We start from the raw sequence: 15523 nt of genomic DNA, 5'->3' as shown, positions 1-15523 counted from the left end.
TTGATCTCTGGCCTTGATTAGTGGGTTAAGGATCCAGTGTTGCCGTGAGCTGTGGTGTAGGTTGCAGATGCAGCTTGGATCCTGTGTTGCAGTGGCTGTGGTGTAGGCCAGCAGCTGAAGCTCTGATTCGACCCCTAGTATGGGAACTTCCATATGCTGCAAATACGGCCCTAAAAAAGACAGACAGACAGAAAGAAAGAAGGGGGGGGGGGGGAGAAAGAAAGAAAAGAAAGAAAAAAGAAACCAGCCTGAGAATTGGAGATTTGCTTAATGTTCCTTCTCTAGTAAGTGTCAGAACCAAGACCCAAGACTCAAGCCAGTTTTAACTCCAAGGTTAACGTTCTTCCCATGGACTTGCCAGGGGCAGAAGGACCAGATGGAGCCTTGGAGAAGAGCAATGAAGTAAAGTGTGTGACAAAGCCTTAGGTGACAGGCCTACCTTCAAGTCCTAGCTGTCATCTCAGCATCTCCTCCAGGGCCGAGATGCTGAGATGCTAGCAAATACTGCACTTCTGGGAGAGAGGAAATTCTATTAACCCCCCCCCCATGGCACTTTATTAAACAACATTTACCTGTAAAATGTGATGTGGAGTGAAGTCATGTATTTGACAATGTGAGGATGAAGTGATCTCATCCTAAAGTCCTGTCGTGTTTTTTATTTTGAGAAAGAATGTGCAGTCTGTTTAATTGTGTCCTCTCTTCGGTCATTTGAATTAAAGAAACACCTTAGGGAGTTCCCACTGTGAAGCAGTGGGTTAAGAATCTAATTGCAGCATTTTGGGTCACTGCAGAAGCTGGAGTTGGATCTCCGGCTGATGCAGTGGGTTAAAGGATCCAACACTGCCTCAGCTGTGGTGTAGGTCAAAGCTGTGGCTTGGATTTGATCCCTGGCCTGGGACTTCCACATGCCATATGTGTGCCCATAAAAAAAGAGGGCGAGAGAGAGAGATACATTAAAACAGAGAAGCAGGGAGTTTCCATTGTGGTGCAGCGGAAATGAATCCAACTAGTGACCATAAGGATGTGGGTTCAATCCCTGGCCTCGCTCAGTGGGTTGAAGATCCAGCATTGCCATGAGCTATGGTATTGGTCACAGACATGGCTCAGATCCTGCGTTGCTGTGGCTGTGGTGTAGGCTGGCAGCTGCAGCTCCGATTGGACCCCTAGCCTGGGAACTTCCATACGCTACGGAAAAAAGAGAGAGAGAGACAGACAGACATACATCACATATTATTCCTGAAGGGTTTATTTATTTATTTATTTATGGTCTTTTTTTGTCTTGTTAGGGCCACATCCGCAGTATATGGAGATTCCAAGGCTAGGGGTCCAATCGGAGCTGCAGCTGCCAGCCTACACCACAGCCACAGCAATACTGGATCCGTAACCCACTGAGTGAGTCCAGGGATTGAACCCTCATCCTCATGGATACCATTCAGGTTCGTTACTGCTGAGCCACGACGGGAACTCCCTGAAGTTTTTTTAATGCAGAAGATTCTGAGGAGTCCAGTGAGGTCCTGGACCCTCCATTCCATGCAGGTGGAACAGCAGCCCTCTCTTATGTGGGGAGACTGTGTGTGGTTTACACAATCTTCCACTTTGGAGCTGGGAAGATTTTAAGCTACTGTTACTGAGCTGAGTGTTGCGTGGTGGCTGTTGGGGACACACTGGTCTCTGCTCTCAAAGAGACAGATCAGTGGAGGAGGCCAAGCTATAAACAGGGCCTGATGATCTAAGGCAGTGGGTGGTTCAGAGCACAAAAGCTGGAAAGCAACAGACTCCAGCGTGGGTCTCAGCTTGGGGGCTCTTGGCCCCATGACTTCGGCAGGATCTGAACTGGGCAAAGTTTATTTTCTCATTTATAGGAGCAAATTACAGTCAGACCCACCACACAGTTTCCCTGTGAGGATGAGACAAGCAAGTACATGTAAAAAAAACTAGAACCTTGTAATAGCTCAATAACTATCAGCCTTGGCATTCCTGTTGTGGCTCAGTGGATTAAGAACCCCGACATAGGAGTTCCCATTGTGGTTCAATGGGTTAAGAACCTGACATAAGTGTTTCCTCTGTGGCTCAGTGGTAAGGAACCTGACTAGTATCCATGAGAATCCAGGTTTGATCCCTGGCCTCACTCAGTGGGTTAAGGATCCAGTGTTGCCGTGAGCTGTGGCGTAGGTTGCAGACGTGGCTTGGATCTGGCGTTGCTGTGGCTGAGGCGTAGGCCAGGCAGCTCTGATTTGACCCCTGGCCTGGGAACTTGCATATACCATAGATGTGGCCCTAAAAAGACAAAACCAACACAATGTCCTTGAGGATGCAGGTTCAATCCCTGACCTCATTCACTCTGCTAAGGATCCAGTGTTGCTACGAGACACAATGCAGATCACAGATGCAGCTCGGATCCTGTGTTGCTGTGGCTGTGGTGTAGGATGATTCGACCCCTAGCCTGAGAACATGCTACAGGTGCAGCTGTAAAAAGGAAACAAACAAACAAACAAAACAATCACCCTTGAGAGAGGAGAATCAGGAAAGGCTTCCCAGAGAATGGGACAGCAGAACAGGGAGAGGCAGCATCATGGGCAGAGCTTCTCAACCTGGTGGCTGGGTTTGCCCCCCAGGGGACATTCAACAATGTCTGGAGACATCTTTGGTGGCCACAATTGGGGGTGAAGGCTGAGTACCTCTACCCTCTGGTGGGTAAGGGCCAGAGATGCTGCTGACATCCTACAATGCCCAGGACAGCCCATAACAAAGAACTGCCCAGCCCAGGTGTCATGCGTGCTGAGGCTGAGAAAGTCTGGATTAGTGTGTGGATTCTGGAGCCCAAAGGCCTGGGTTTGGTAGGGGAGGGAAATCTGTCTCTTCCCTCTTAGGTGTAATAACCAGAGGCTGTCAGTTAAACTGGTAAAAGGCAGGTCAGCAGGAGGAAAGGCGGAATTCATGCTGCACGCACGGGCCTAGAAAAGATGCAGCTGGTGCGTTAACGTGGTTGTAGTTAAAGGCTTGGACATACACCCAACTGAGTAGAAGAATGGGAAGACGAGCTTCTAGGGGGAAGGACAAACAGGCGTCTTTAGGAAGACAGATGGGTTTTCTCGAAGAAGAAGAGATAAAGTTTGTGATCATGTTTGTCCCAAGTATGCGTGGTCTTTCCATCCTCCTCAGGACCACGAAATCCCCAGAGAGGGGTCTATGGTAGGTTTTTAGTTTCAGGAGGAGACGTTGCATCTCGGAGGGAATTTGTGGCTGCCTTCCTTTCTCAGAAGTCTCTACGTTGGGTCAGACAAGGGGAGCTCGGAGACGGCTTCTTTCTCCATCTGTTGCATTTCAAATGCCTTCAGCTTAAAATAGTCTCTGTACCATCTCTGAGGTTCCAAGTGGGATTTGGCAGTTTAAATTCTGGCTCTGTCGCTACGAGCCGTGTAATTTTGGGCACGTCACTGAACCTTGGGTGCCTCACTTACCTCATTTGTGGAGGGAGAAATTGAGAAAACTTACTGTGATATTGATAAGTATCTGGAACACACTACATACTACATAAATACTACATACTACATAATGCCAATATCTAAGTCCCCTAAAGAGAAATGGCCTCTTTCTACATCTTATATAGCTTCTAGGAAAAGCAGCTCAGTTCCATGGAGTTCTAGTGATTCTTTCCTTTGGCCTCTATATCTTTGGCCAAGTTTTAGCCTGGTTTACTTGGCTTCATTAGTCTAGCATGATTTAAAATTGACATAAAGATGTGCAATTAGGAAAAAAAAAAAAAAGATGTGCAACATAGGGGAGTTCCCATCATGGCTCAGCAGAAATGAGTCTGACTAGCATCCATGAGGACACAGGTTAGATCCCTGGCCTCCTTCAGTGGGTTAAGGATCCAGTGTTGCTGTGGCTGTGGTATACGTCAGCAGCTACAGCTCTGATTCGACCCCTAGCCTGGGAACCTCCATGTGCCGAGGGTATGGCCCTAAAAAAATAATAATAATATGTGCAACACAGAAGCACAAAGCATCCTGGGATGCTTTTAGAGAAAGGGCATAGGGCGCAGGGAGGAAGCAGAGCTGGGGCGGGGGGACCACTCCTTGCATCTCTTTTGCAACTTCTGCTTTTATTACTTTATGTTTTCTTTGCATCATTTTTCCTTTCTGTTCAAGACTTCTATCTCCCACATGCCGCCAAACAATCCTCTGTTAGTTTTTAAGACCTCTCGTGGTAGGGCTTTTATAGCTTCTTCGTGGGTTTCTTTGTTTTTTTGTTTTGTTTTGTTTTTTGGGTTTTTTTTGTTTGTTTGTTTGTTTTTTGGTCTTTTAGGGCTACACCTTCAGCATATGGAGGTTCCCAGGCTAGGGATTCAAATTGAAGTTCTAGCTTCCAGTCTACACCACAGCTCACAGCAACGTCAGATCCTAGTCGGATTCATTAACCACTGTTAGCCATTTGTTAGCCACATTGCTGTGGCTCTGGCTTAGGCTGGCAGCTATAGCTCCGATTTGACCCCTAGCCTGGGAGTCTCCATATGCCGCGGGAGCAGCCCAAGAAATGGGAAAAAAAATAAATAAATAAATAAGAAAAAAAGAAAAAAAAAAAGAACGGAGCATGCTCTGAACAGGGTGATTCTTTTTTTTTTTTTTTTTTTTTAACAGCTGCACCTGCAGCATATAGAAGTTCCCAGGCTAGAGGTCAAATTGGAGGTATGGCTGCTGACCTATGCCACAGCCACAGCAACGCTCGATTCTTAAGCCAGTCAGCAAGGCCAGGGATCAAACCCGGATCCTCATGGTTAATAGTTCTTAGCCTGCTGAGCCACCATGGGAACGCTCTGTTCCTCATTTGTTTCAGTCCTTAAGCCAGAGAATCACTTTCCAAAGCATCAACCCCACATGAAGGGTCAACCAAACCCAGAAATTGTATTTAGGGTTTTCAAAGTGGGACAAGGAGAAGGGGCCAGCTCCACAAAACTTATGAAACACAGCACATCAAAAAGTTTGTTTATGTTCTTTAAACAGCCATTCCAAGAAAGGTCAACCAGGTCAGCAAAAATACTTTCTCACTTTTAGCATCTTACAAAAAGTTAACAGCAATGAACCCATTTCCTTATTAAAAAAAAAAAAAAAGACTATGACAGGGACTAGGTTGCTTTTTCTGTCTACTATTCTTAGGAAATAAGTTTCGGAATTGGAATTGGTTATTGGGGCAGATTTACAGGTTTTGTGATCCAGAACAATCAGAGCTGATTTTCTGAAATATAGGTAAAAATAGTTCATTATATAACAGCTTTCTGTGCAAATATGTTCCATGATGCTAAGAAATGGGACAGTTCTGGCAGTATCAGAAGAACAAGAATATATATACATATATATTCTTTTATATATATATATAAATATTTCCAGGTCAAAATTCAACCAGAGAAAACAATTCCTTATTTCCTTTTGTAAATAAACCCCTCGGAGCTCTTCATATGCAGTCCTGGGCTGATTTGTTTTTTATTTCTGCTGCTGCTTTTTCTTTTTTCCTGCCATCTCTGTCTCCTGTTCCTTTACAAAGACCTTAAAAAGACTGACATTTCTCTTGCTTCTTCGTTTCCTACTTGAGATTCTGTCTCCAAGGTTATTTGGTGTTCATAAGGTTACTAGTGTTGGAGTTCAGTAAAATTAGATGCTTAATATCAAATTTTGAATTTACCTTAATCCATTAAAAAAAATCGAGGAGTTCCCGCTGTGGCTCAGTGGATTAAGAACCTAACTAGTATCCATGAGGATGCGGGTTTGACCTCTGGCCTCACTCAGTGTGTTAAGGACACGGCATTGCCACAAGCTGTGGCACAGGCTGCAGATGTGGCTCGGTTCTGGGGTTGCTGTGGCTGCGTCCTAGACCTGGGGCTGTACCTCTGATTCAGCCCCTAGCCTGGGAACTTCCGTATGCGGCCATAAAAATAAAAATATAAAGTAAAAAAGAACATTGAAAATTATGTAAAAGAAAGGGAGGTCAAAAATAATTTTATTAGTGGCCCAAATCCCTAAAACAGAGGTCACGACCATATCCAGCACACAGCCTGTTTTTATACAGTCATTGGGCTGAGAATGTTTTCACATTTTGAAATGATTACAAAAAAAAAAAAACAACCCCCCACCTCCAAACCCAAACAGAGAAAGGGTCCAGGAGGATGGCACTCATTAGTTTGTTCTTCAAATATCTGGAGGACAGATGCGGTTTGTTTTGTTTTGTTTTTTCCACTGTACAGCATGGGGGCCAAGTTACACATAAGTGTATACATACTTTTTCCTCCCATTGTTGTGTTGCGATGTAAGTATCTAGACATTGTTCTCAATGCTACACAGCAGGATCTCATTGCAAATCCATTCCAAGAGCAACAGTTTGCATCCATTAACCCCAAACTCCTGATCCCTCCCTCTCCCTCCCTCTTCCCACCCCCCCAGGCAGCCACAAGTCTATTCTCCAAGTCCATGATTTTCTTTTCTATGGAAACGTTCATTTGTGAGGTATATTAGATTCCAGTTATAAGTGATATCGTATGGTATATCTTTCTCTTTCTGACTTATTTCACTCAGTATGGGAGTCTCTAGTTCCATCCATGTTGCCGCAAATGCCATTATGTTGTTCTCTTTTATGGCTGAGTAGGATTCCATTGTGTGTATATACCACATCTTCCTAGTCCAATTGTCTGTCGATGGACATTTGGGTTGTTTCCAGCTCTTGGCTATTGTGAATAGAGCTGCAATAAACATGCAAGTGCATGTGTCTTTTTTAAGGAAAGGTTTGTTGGGATATATGCCCAAGAGTGGGTTGCAGGGTCCTATGGTAGTTCTATGCATAGATTTCTAAGGTTACCTCCATACTGTTCTCCCTAGTGGCTGTACCAGCTTACATCCCCACCAACAGTGCAGGAGGGTTCCCTTTTCTCCACACCCTCTCCAGCACTTGTTATTTGTGGACTTATTAATGATGACCATTCTGACTGGCGTGAGATGGCATCTCATGGCAGTCAAATGCGGTTTTGATCCCTGACCTCACTCAGGGGGTTAAGGATCCAATGTTGCTACACGTGGGTGTGGCCCTAAAAAGAATAAGAAATCTGGACGATGTAGCTGGACAAAGAGTAGAGAGAGGTCTACAGAGGCGATTTCTCACCTCCGCTATTTCATCTATAGCTGTATTATCACTTTCTGCAAGCACCTTGCTTGCCCAAGAATGGAGAAGGAGGATGTCATAGGAGGGATTGGGGTTATTTTTCCTTTTCCTTTTACTGGCTTGCATGGCTTGACAACAGGAAATGTATCTTGCTCTTTTGTATAATTTAGTCTTTTGCCATAAGCGATAAGGCCACATTAAACCTAAATCAGTGGGACAACAAGATTCAGTAGAGCACATTCTGGGCATTTGGGGGATTTTCCAGGGCCCCATGGTGAGTTTATGCTGCAGGAGTACTTTTATTTATTTATTTATTTATTTTGGAACATGTACACTCGCGAGCTGTCCAAGAGCTGACACAGTAGGAAAGAGAGAGAAGCAATCCACTTTTCTCACCTCACATTCAATGCAAACACCCACAGTCACCTTTGCCAGTCTCCTACTTACTCCTGCCAGATAATACCCAGGGGGTTTGCTATACTTTATTGAGTCAGTGACTACATTGGCTAAATCATCTTTTTTTTTTAATTTTTTTTTTAGGGCTGCACCCTTGGCATATGTAAGTTCCCAGGCTGGGGTGGATTTGGACCTTTAGCTGTTGGCCTATGCCACAGCCACAGTAACGCCAGATCTGAGCCTTGTCTGATACCTACACTGCAGCTCTTGGCAGTGCTGGATCCTTAACTCACTGAGCGAGGCCGAGGATCAAACCTGCATCTTCATGGATACTAGTTGAGTTTGTTGCCCCTGAGCAATGACGGGAGCTCCGACCCATCCCATTTTATGTGTGAGCATCCCTTATCTCCTGACTCCATCTCCCTCTTCCTCCAGGGACCAGTCCCTTCCTTTCCTAAATCTGATGTCACAAACAACAGCAAGTGAATCCAACCTCCAGCCCCTCGAATTTCTCAAACCATGAGCAGATGAATAGACCATGTGAGAATCCTTCGGTAAAGGGGGTCCTGCTTGTTTTTTCTGCCCATTTGTACATCGAGGAAGATAATTCACGATCTGAGTATAAACAGCGCTCCCAGTGGCGTCACACAGACATGATGTAGAAGGCCAGAAGGTTCATCTAACATCACTTATTAAAAAATAGTGGGAATTTCCATGGCCTCTTCTGGGGTACCAAACACATCACTGGCTGTCCTACCCGATAAGGCTAAGATCTCACAGAGGAAATTAAATGTTATGAGATGACTTTCATCATGAGAGCTGGCAAAACTGCTTTTCACAGAGTCCAGGGCAGCACAAAGAGCATGACAGGAGAGTCACGTGAAAGGGAGAGGAGGGCACACAACAGGCACAGTGTGGTTGGGGCGGCGGGCGCGGGGGGGGGGGGGTTCCCTCTCCACCTCTCCTGAGTTCTGCAGCAGGACTAATAACAAAACAAACACAGTAGATGCAAAGTATTACATTTTGAGTGGATACATAATGAAGCCCTACCCTATAGCACAGGGAACTATATCCAGTCTCTTGGGATAGACCATGATAGAAGATAATATAAAGGGAATGTAGGAGTTCCCATTGTGACTCATCAGGTTAAGAACCTGACCCAGTATCCTTCAGGATGCGAGCTCCATCCCTGGCCTCACTCAGTGGGTTAAGGATCCGGCATTGCCACAAGCTGCAGTGTAGGTCACAGGTGGAGCTTGGCTCCGGCATTGCTGTGGCTGTGCAGAGGCCTGTAGCTGTAGCTCTGACTTGACCCTTAGCTCAGGAACTTCCATATGCCTTGGGTATGGCCATAAAAAGATTAAAAAAAATGAATGTGTGTGTGTCTTTGTGTGCATACACATATAAATACATATACATGCGTGCACACACACACACACATACACATATGTATGACTGGGTCACATTGCTGCACAGCAGAAACTGGCACAACATTGTAAATCAACTCTACTTTAATAAGGAGTTCCCGTCATGGCTCAGCAGAAGCGAATCTGATTGGCGTCTATGAGGATGCAGGTTCGATCCCTGGCCTCACTCAGTGGATTAAGGATCCGGGGTAGCCGTGAGCTGTGGTGTAGGTCGTAGACCCAGCTTGGATCCCAAGTTACTGTGGCTGTGGAGTAAGCCAGTAGCTACAGCTCCAATTCTACCCCTAGTCTGGAAACCTCCATAAGCAAAAATGACCAAAAAACCAATACTGTAATAAAAAGTTAAAATAAACTGACACAAGACAAAGTAACAGAAGAAAAAGATCCTCATTTTAATTCTTGCACATGAGGGTGCCCAATCCTTTCAAAAGAAAATGTCCATCTTACTGACCCATTCCTCTCAGGGCCTTTCTCCTCCACAAATGATGCTACTTTGGGTGCATCAGACTCAGTCACACACATGTGTGAGCCAATGGCTAATAGAGGAGGATCTGGCATCACTCCTGGAAGAACAGCCTTCATCCAAAGAGATGAATTTTCAATGATGAAACTCCAGCGTTGTCATTGCTGTGGCTCCGGTTGCTGCTGTGACGAGGGTTCCATCCCTGGCCTGGGAACTTCTGCATTCTGTGGGCTCGGACAAAGCAAAGCAAACAAACAAACATAACAAAAACTACAGCCATTGGGGAATGGGAAAGAGAGAACTCTCCTGTGGTTTTTCCCACTCTTCCATGCCAAGAAAGCCATAAGAGCTATTGCTACCTGCTTTGTCTATTCATAAACTGTGATGTTTACCAAAGAACCCAGTGTACACACAAGCTACGTAATAGTTGCCAAGGATGTTTACATTTACTGTTTAAATATAACAGTTCAGAGTTTTCCTACGGTGCAGCAGGTTAAGGACCTGGTGTTGTCACTGCAGCAGCCTCGGTCACTGTTATGGCATGGGTTTGATCCCTAGCCCAGGAACTTCTACATGCTGTGGGCAGGACCACAAAACAAATACATACATACATATAATACCTAGCATGGAAAAAAATATCTTTTTGGTCTGGCAGCAGTATAGCATATTTAGATTCTCTCACACATAGAGTAAATTTGCAGAATTACAATGCCCATGATAAGGCAATACTTTCCAAAATAACTGGTGAGGTTAAACTAAGTATCACTCAGAGACTTCTAAGGGATGTATTCTTCACAAAAAACGGACAACATGGTTTTGTCTCAGTGCTGTCATCCAGATTACTGCAAATACGGGTGCAGTTTTGTATCTGGCTTCTTCTGAGACTGTGTCTTTCAAAATAAACTGCAACCAAAAAGAAAACAAAAAGACAACTTGCAGAATGGGAGAAAATAGCTTCAAACGATACAACGGACAAGGGCTTAATCTCTAGGATATACAAGCCACTTACACAACTCAACAGCAAAACAGCCAACCACCCAATGGAAAAATGGGCAAAAGACCTGAATTTTTCATTCTCCAAGGAAGATATACAGATGGCCAACAAGCACATGAAAAAATGCTCAACATCCCTGATTATTAGAGAAATGCAAATCAAAACAACCATGAGATACTACCTCACGCCAGTGAGGCCATCATTAATAAGTCCACAAATAACCAGTGCTGGAGGGGGTGTGGAGAAAAGGGAACCCTCCTGCACTGTTGGTGGGGATGTAAGCTGGTACAGCCACTAGGGAGAACAGTATGGAGGTACCTTAGAAATCTATGCATAGAACTACCATAGGACCCTGCAACCCACTCTTGGGCATATATCCCAACAAACCTTTCCTTAAAAAGGACACATGCACTTGCATGTTTATTGCAGCTCTATTCACAATAGCCAAGAGCTGGAAACAATCCAAATGTCCATCGACAGACGATTGGACTAGGAAGATGTGGTATATACACACAATGGAATCCTACTCAGCCATAAAAGAGAACAACATAATGCCATTTGCGGCAACATGGATGGAACTAGAGACTCCCATACTGAGTGAAATAAGTCAGAAAGAGAAAGACATACCATACGACATCACTTATAACTGGAATCTAATATACCTCACAAATGAACGTTTCCATGGAAAAGAAAATCATGGACTTGGAGAATAGACTTGTGGCTGCCCCAGAGGAGAGGGAAGGAGTGGGAGGGATCAGGAGGTTGGGGTTAATGGATGCAAACTGTTGCTCTTGGAATGGATTCGCAATGAGATCCTGCTGTGTAGCATTGAGAACAATGTCTAGATACTTACATCGCAACACAACAATGGGAGGAAAAAGTATGTATACACGTATGTGTGACTTGGCCCCCGTGCTGTACAGCGGAAAAAAAAAATAAAAATAAAAAATACAAAACAAAATAAGCCTCAAACTAAATACCAAAAGGCAACTGTCCCTTCTGCTTGCATTAGCACATCCTAAACTGATTTCGTTATTATTCAACAAATGACATTCAGTTCTGACCCAGAAGATAACTATTTTTTATTTTGTTTTGTTTTGTTTTTTACTATTTAGGGCCACACTCATGGCATATGGAAGTTCCCAGGCCGAGAGTCCAGTCTGAGCTACAGCTGCCAGCCTACCTCACAGCTACAGCAACTCAGGATCCAAGCCGGGTCTGTAACCCACACCACCACTCAAGGCAATGCCAAGATTCCCAACCGACCATTAGGGCCTGGGATTGAAACCGCATCCTCATGGACACTACATGCTCGTTGGATTCGCATCTGCTGCACCACAACAGGAACTCCTGAAAATAATTGTTTTTTTGCTGCCCACTTTCTAGACTTCGTAAGGTGAAACAACAGAAAAAGCGGCAGAGCAGGGACCCCAAGGACTCCCCGCACTTGAAAGTTCAAGTTCTTATATCCTTCAGGCTGAGCCAATACACTCGCACCTACACACAGAAACATCGCCACTCAAAAGTCAAACTTCTCTAGGCCTAATTCATGAACTTTTGGAGGGACAATCACCAACCCAGCAGGGCTTATTTTTTGTCCTTGTCGTTTATCGAGGTATAATTTACGTATGGTAAAATGAGATATTTTGAGGTATAAGCTCTCTGGATTTTGATGAACTTAGATAGTCTTGTAACCACTATCACAATCAAAATTCCCTCACACGAGAAAGTTGTAGCCAATCCCCTCCTTTCACTCCTGGCCCCAGAAATCTGATTTCTAGATTGCCTTTTCTAGAATGTCATATAAATGAACCATACAGCACGTAGCCATTTGTATCTGGCTTCTTTCCCTTAGTGCAATGCTTTGGAGACTCACCCTGGTTGCTGCAAGTATCAGTACTTCATTCCTTCTTATTGCTGAATAGGCATCCACTGATGGACAGACCAGAATGGGTTAATGCTGAGACCAGCTCAGCAGGTGAGCGCTGAAGAACAGATGCTGTGAAACTTAAGAAAAAAGTTAACGTAAAACAAGACACAGAGACATGTATCTTAAGTAAAGGTGGGAACTGGGGGACTCAAGGTCTCAGGGACCAAGAGCCCCACCTCAAGAAGCCACACTGCTTTTATTGTGCTCTTTAGGATGACGTCAAGTGAGGAGGGGGTTGTAAGTGCAGGATTTGAGGGGTGGTTAATTATTTTAAAAGTCACATAGCCAGTAGTTGATTAAGCTTTTATTCTGACCTTTAGGCATTGAACAATCATTAGCATTGAGGAAGTTTGGTGTCAGCTATCCATGCATAGCATCTAGAGAATCACCATTGTGCTTCTGCAGATGGCGTGTGTATCTGCAGCAACCCGGTGTGCCTAGGCTTGCACCTTGCTACTGCATTGTGGCTGTTTCATTGTTACAGTGGCTCTGCTTCCTCGTCGGCAATAGATGTGGTCAGTTTCCTTGATTTGAGCCACTTTAATAATAATTCATGGACTTTGGACCTAGGCTGAGCTATAAAATTAAACATTCTGTTGACTAGGAGTTCCCATTGTGGCACATCAGAAACAAATCCAACTAGGAACCATGAGGTTGTGAGTTTGATCCCTGGTCTCGCTCAGTGGGTTAAGGATCTGGCGTTGCTCTGAGCTGTGGTGTAGGCTGGCAGCTGGAGCTCCGACTTGACCCCTAGCCTGGGAACCTTCATTTGCCCCGGGTGTGGCCCTAAAAAGCAAAAAAAAAAAAAAAAATCTACTAACTATGTGACCTGGTTTGAACAGGATTCCCTCCAAATTCACATTCACCTGGAACCTCAGAATAGGACTTTATTTGAAAATAGGTCCTTTGCAGCCGTAAGGTGAAATTTAGATGAGGTCATACTGGATTCAAGGGGGACTTCATTCCAGTAACTGATGTCCTCACGAGACGGCCACGTGGAGACACGGAAATATACAGAGAACAGCATTTGATGATGGAGGCGGCGATTGGAGCTCAACGGTAGCTGGCCCAGGAATGCCAGAACCATCGGAAACTGAAAGACAGAGACAAGCCAGGATTCTGCCTTAGAGCCTCTAGAGGGAGGGCTGCTCTGCTGACATCTTGATTTCAAGCGTCGAGCCTCTAAAACTGTGAGAGAATATATTTCTGTTGACCTAAGCCACCCAGTGCAATGGCTTTGCTAGAGTAGCCTTAGGAAAAGAACATACTACGAGAATAATTTGCAAAATATAGTAATACTAAGACCTGTACAGGGTTACATATATTTGACCTACATAAAGCTTTCTGAGGATAAAAGCATACTAATTACACGAAAATATAGTTCTAATTAGTACAACCATAGCATTAGCAGCCTAAGTTACTAATAGGCAAAAAAGTACTTGAATTAAGTCTTTGAAGAATCTATAATTCAGCTTTTCACTCATTGGGTTGAACTTCTGCTAGTGAGTCCAAATTAGTGAAGATCTACAATTTATCAAGGGTTAAGGTCAGGAGTTCCCATTGTGGTGCAGTGGAAACGAATCCGACTAGGAACCATGAAGGTGCAGGTTCGATCCCTGGCCTTGCTCAGTGGGTTAAGGATCTGGTGTTGCCATGAGCTGTGGTGTAGGTTGCAGACGTGGCTCGGAACCTGAGTTGCTGTGGCTGTGGTGTATGCCGGCCGATGAAGCTCTGATTCGACCCCTGGCCTGGGAACTTTCATATGCCGCAGGTGTAGCCCTGAAAAAAACGCCAAAAAATACAAAATAGATAAAAAACAAGGACTTAGGGAACTATATTTAATATCTTATAGTAGCTTATAGTGGAAAAGAGTCTGAAAAAGAATATATATACATAAAATACATATATATCAGAATTACTTTGCCATACACCTGAAACTAACACAATATTGTACATCAATTATACTTCAATTAAAAAAATTAAGCTCACGGAGCTCCCATTGTGGCTCAGTGGTAACGAATCTGACTAGTATCCATAAGGATCAGGTTCGATCCCTGGCCTCGCTCAGTGGGTTAAAGGATCCAGCCTTGCTGTAAGCTGTGGTATAGGTCACAGATGTGGCTTGGATCTGGCGTTGCTGTGGCTGTGGCACAGAGCAGCAGCTGCAGCTCTGATTTGATTCCTAGCCTGGGAGCTTCCATATGTCATGGGTGCAGCCCTAAAAAGACAAAAAAAAAAAAAATTAAGTTCACTCCAGAGTCAGCATCTCTATGGCCATTCATATGTGAAACCCTATTTTATAGAATGTTCTATAAATGATGAAGAGATAGTCTTTGTTTTAGTTTAGTTGTTGTGATACAATATATTACAACCTTAAGATATAAAAATTTGAAATAATTTGCTCATTGTCCCTACCATGGGGTAGATATAGACTAGTTTGGAAAACAAAACTTCTGCATCAGAGCCAGTCTTGGCTGTTTCATAAAGAATGAATCCGATTTCAGTTTTAGCATAAACATTTTCCAGCTTCCAAGTTAGAAAATAATTCAGCTCCCAAACTGTTATCAGAGTTAGACAGGCAGAGGGACCCCCATGACCACCCCCAAAACCCATAGAAGAAGCTGATTCTTCTGTTACGCCATTATTCAGGAAAAAAACATTACTAGCGCAATACTCTAATTACTCACATTAATTCAATAATAGAAAACAAAGGAATAGCTACAGTGAATAGGTCGTGGCTTAGGCGATCATAACTTGCTGAGGAGTGATTGCAGCTGGACAGAAATCAAGGTGACAGGCAGGGGAGAAGGCCTGGTGGCAACGTGGAAGTGGGAATTCCATGTTTTGGCAATCGTTCCTCTATCTGTACTATTGAAGCCAGATTTTTTCCCAGGAGCAACATGACTTACATAACAAGCCTACCAGGTGACCCTCGATGTCATCATGCGGAGCTCTGGGAAGTGTCTCTGGCCCTCGATTGGCCTCCTGTGAGTCGTTTTTCGAGCTGAGCACTGTGCTTAACAACTGCACCGTGCCTGTTTTCACAGGGGTAGCTTGTGAATGCAATGGTTCTTCCATAAAGAGTTTGCAGAGCAAGGCAAGGCCATCTGAGCAGAGTCCAACGATGTTCAGTGATCCATGGAAAAGACAAGCGTGTTCTCACTACT

The sequence above is a fragment of the Phacochoerus africanus genome, chromosome 9 (genome assembly GCF_016906955.1).
Source record: "Phacochoerus africanus isolate WHEZ1 chromosome 9, ROS_Pafr_v1, whole genome shotgun sequence".
Classification (NCBI taxonomy): Eukaryota; Metazoa; Chordata; class Mammalia; order Artiodactyla; family Suidae; genus Phacochoerus; species Phacochoerus africanus.
Note: the sequence above shows the minus strand (reverse complement) of the source record.